Here is a 4,249-nt window from a genome sequence, read left to right on the forward strand (position 1 = left end):
TTTCCTGCTTCTAAGACTAATCAGAACCATTAATCAGCCACAAAAATAAGTGCTGGCCTATATAGGCCAAAGGCCTGAAGGAAATTAGGGCTGGCTTATTAGGTAGTAGGTATAGAGGAAATGGACTTATTCAAGAAAACCGTGTTCTATAAGAGACCTGACAAGGCAAAAGACAAGATTTCCCATGTTTGTAGTGTTAGAGGTTTAGAGTTAGGAGTTCACAGGCTGCTTCCAGAGCAATGTAAAGGCCGTAAAACTTGCTCACACCACACATGACCACAGGGTCAGGCAGACAGACTCTAGGCTTTGGACTCAGGAGAAAGGAGTGGGAATTTTGCTGACCTCCATTTCCACATTTGTAATTAAATAACATACTATATTATTCTGATATCTACAGTCATTTTCTCAGGATGTTGTTGTGGAATCTAAATAGGAGGAAATATATCACCAAATTGTAAGGAGAAACTGCTAAATTGGCTTTCTCTGAAGCAGGTTCCCAGTCATACATTTGCATGTAAAAAGGTGTGGGAAATATAAGCACCAACTGTGCTGACTAGTTTTATGTCACTTTGACACTGCCAGAGATGCCTAAAAGGAGGGACCTCAATTGAGAAAAAGATTCGGTTGTAAGACATTTTCTTAATTAGTGGTTGATGAAGTCAATTGTAGGTGGTGCCATTCCACCATACCTGAACACTGGTAGTTCTAGACTCAATAAGGAAGCAGACTGAGAAAACCATGAGGAGCAAGACAGAAAGCAGCACCCCTCCATGGCCTCTGCTATAGTTCCCACCTCCAGGTTCCTGCCTCTAGGCTCTTACCCTCACTAATCATGATGTAGAACTGTGGGTGAGATAAACCCTTTCCTCCTCAGGTCGCTTGTGGTTATGGTGTTTCACCACAGCAATAGTAACCCTAACTAAGACATAAACCTTGGGAAGTAAGAAAAACAAATGCTAGGGAAAGGAGTAGTTAATAAAAGAGTTATTAATGAACCTAACATAGTTTAAAAGTTTGTATTCTGAAAATTTCCTCACAGTATAATAGGCTAAGAAGTGATTAGAGTCATAAAACCTCTTTATTAGAGGTTATTATTTAAATGACAACATCACAGAAATGGGTTAGCTATTATGGGAGCAGACATTTTAGGAAATACTTATCTTGGTTTATCTTGAGTACTTTTTGTAATTTTTTTTTTTTTTTTTTGGTGCAGCGAACTTTATTGATGGTATTCAGGAGAGAAGGGAGGGCTCCCTAGGCTCCTCCTGTTATTATGGGGTCTGGGATGGAATTGTGAGGGAGATGCTCAGTGTTGGGGGGCTGAGTTGGGATGGGGACTCCTCAGCAACTGAGGGCCTCTCTCTTGCTCTCAGTGTCCCTGCTGGGCTGGGGTGGCTGGTCCAGGGTTTCTTACTCCTTGGAGGCCATGGAGGCCATGAGGTCCACCACCCTGTTGCTGTAGCCATATTCATTGTCATACCAGTAAATGAGCTTTACAAAGTTGTCATTGAGAGCAATGCCATCCCCAGCATCAAAGGTTGAAGAGTGAGAGTTGCTGTTGAAGTCGCAGGAGACAACCTCGTCCTCGGTGTAGCCCAGGATGCCCTTTAGTGGTCCCTCGGATGCCTGCTTCACCACCTTCTTGATGTCATCGTACTTGGCAGGTTTCTCCAGGCGGCATGTCAGATCCACAACGGATACATTGGGGGTAGGAACACGGAAGACCATGCCAGTGAGCTTCCCATTCAGTTCTGGGATGACCTTGCCTACAGCCTTGGCAGCACCAGTGGTGCAGGGATGATGTTCTGGGCAGCCCCATGGCCATCACTCCACAGCTTTCCAGAGGGGCCATCCACAGTTTTCTGAGTGGCAGTGATGGCATGAACTGTGGTCATGAGCCCTTCCACGATGCCAAAGTTGTCATGGATGACCTTGGCCAGGGGGGCTAAGCAGTTGGTGGTACAGGATGCATTGCTGACAATCTTGAGGGAGTTGTCATATTTCTCATGGTTCACATCCATCACAAACATGGGGGCATCGGCTGAAGGGGTGGAGATGATGACCCTTTCGGCCCCACCCTTCAAGTGAGCCCCAGCCTTCTCCATGGTGGTGAAGGTGCCAGTAGACTCCACGACATACTCAACACCAGCATCACCCATTTGATGTTAGCGGGATCTCGCTCCTGGAAGATGGTGATGAGCTTCCCGTTGATGACAAACTTCCCATTCTCAGCCTTGACTGTGCCGTTGAACTTGGGTAGAGTCATACTAGAACGTGTAGACCGTGTAGTTGAGGTCAATGAGGGGGTCGTTGATGGCAACAATGTCCACTTTGCCAGATGCAGAGCAGAAGGCAGCCCTGGTAACCAGGTGCCCAATACGGCCAAATCTGTTCACAGCGACCTTCACCATCTTGTCTATGAGACGAGGCTGGCACTGCACGAGAAGATGCGGCTGTCTCTGGAACAGGGAGGAGCAGAGAGCTGTGTTTTTTTGTTTTTTGTTTTGTTTTGTTTTCTGTTGTGTTTCAGTGAAGCAATTGATTTTGCATATTCTACCTTTAGCGCCCTGGGCTCAGTATAGTTCTGTTTCTTATGCTATTTTTGTGTTGATACTGTGTTGTAGCAGCTGCAAAGTGGCAACAGTAGCTACTACTATAGACTGCTTTAGAGTCTGATCATGTAAGAAACCCTCAGAGATGATGTAAAAACATCGTTCAGAGTAATGGTACTCAAGAATGGAGGGAGCTGGGTTATCCATACAAATCCTAAACATTATTATTGAGACTGTACCCAACAGTATTGATCCGTCTGTATTTTCACATACTTACAGATTACTTGTTGTGGTTTGCCCTGGAGTTGTCTGTATTTTGACGCTAATTCCACTGCCCCAAGGACAGCTGCCTAGTCAGGTGCTCAGGACTCAAGTGACTTCACCAGAACCTTCTCCCCCATTGAATTTGTAAAATACAGGTGAGAGCAGGTAAGGGACAGAAGGAGGCCTGTCATTGGATGAAAGGGAAGTATGGGTGGGAAAGAAGTTTGAAGGAAGAGGAGGAGACTGGAACGGAAAGAAGGAAGAGACAGGAGGGAGAGGGAGAGAAGCCGTGGTAGAGCAACATGGCAGGTGACGCTAAGATTCCACGCTGTACCTTGACAGATTGTTACGAATCTTTTTAAGGGATGGATGTGTATTTGGGTATGTTTAGGTGGGCAATTATATCTTATCAATAGGGTCAAGGGTGTTGTGTGTTCTTTCATGTGTAGATTTAAGTGTAATGGAGTGTGTGGTGGCTGGTCTGGGCCACCACGGAGTTGGGATGTGTGTTTCTGGCATGGAAACCTGCCTTGGGATCTAGGTAGGTAGAGAGATTGCTGCCAGGCTCAGAGAGAGGCCTTTGGCAGTGTGATATGGGATGGAACAAAGCAGGTGAGACACTTTGTTGGCTGAGTTTCAAGATATCTATCAGATATCATGGAGAACTGGGGTGCCGGACCTAGTGGGGGATAAAAGACAGCTTTTTACTTTTTATATTTTTAAAACAATTACTGATTGTGGACAATGTGGCTTTCTGATTCCGCATCTAAGAGTCCTACAGCATGGAGTGCATTCCTAATAGATGGAGCATGATTGGCGCATGCTCAGAATTCTGAATGATTTGGACAGATTACAACCTTACTGGTACCGTGCCCAGGTTGAATTGGCTGCATTTGTCCTGAAGTGCAGAGTGAATGGGCTACCTCCTAAACTGTTGTGTGACATTATTCCTGGGAAGATTGTCAGGTCCAAAGGAAACTCCACTCCCCTGGAATCTGGTGTCCTTTCCCCTCTATCAAGGAAGCTCTTTATCACTCTTAGAAAGGACAGATGTCTAACTTTGGTGTTTATTAGCATATCCAAGCAAATTCTGGTGTCAAGGCTCAGTATTACAGGTACCTGTGCCTTTTCTCAGCTTTTCTCACCCTGTCGTGTAACTTATATCTCTCTATCTCATGGGCTTCTCTTCCCAAACTTCTCATTCTCTTATAACCCTACTATTTCAGTTATGTGCTTTCCTGTCCTTTTCTTTTTTACCCCTGTATTTTGATCTCCTTTGTCCACACTCTATTTGTCTTCCTCTTTCATCATCACCCATGCCACACCCCCTAGTCTGGTCCAATCTGCAGTCCATGTTCAGCATACTACTTTCTCTCCCTGCCCTAGGCTCTTCTCGATGCCTTTGGTTGTATTCTCCCTCATATCTATAATAA

At 45.2% G+C, this 4,249-nt stretch overlaps 1 pseudogene; it reads right to left on the reverse strand.

Moving 5' to 3' along the window:
• Positions 1 to 1,286: 1,286 nt before the first annotated feature.
• LOC134478947 (glyceraldehyde-3-phosphate dehydrogenase-like) lies at positions 1,287 to 2,475 on the reverse strand (annotated as a pseudogene).
• Between the last annotated feature and the right edge of the window lie 1,774 nt (positions 2,476 to 4,249).

The sequence above is a fragment of the Rattus norvegicus genome, chromosome 5, assembly GCF_036323735.1.
Source record: "Rattus norvegicus strain BN/NHsdMcwi chromosome 5, GRCr8, whole genome shotgun sequence".
NCBI classification, from domain to species: Eukaryota; Metazoa; Chordata; class Mammalia; order Rodentia; family Muridae; genus Rattus; species Rattus norvegicus.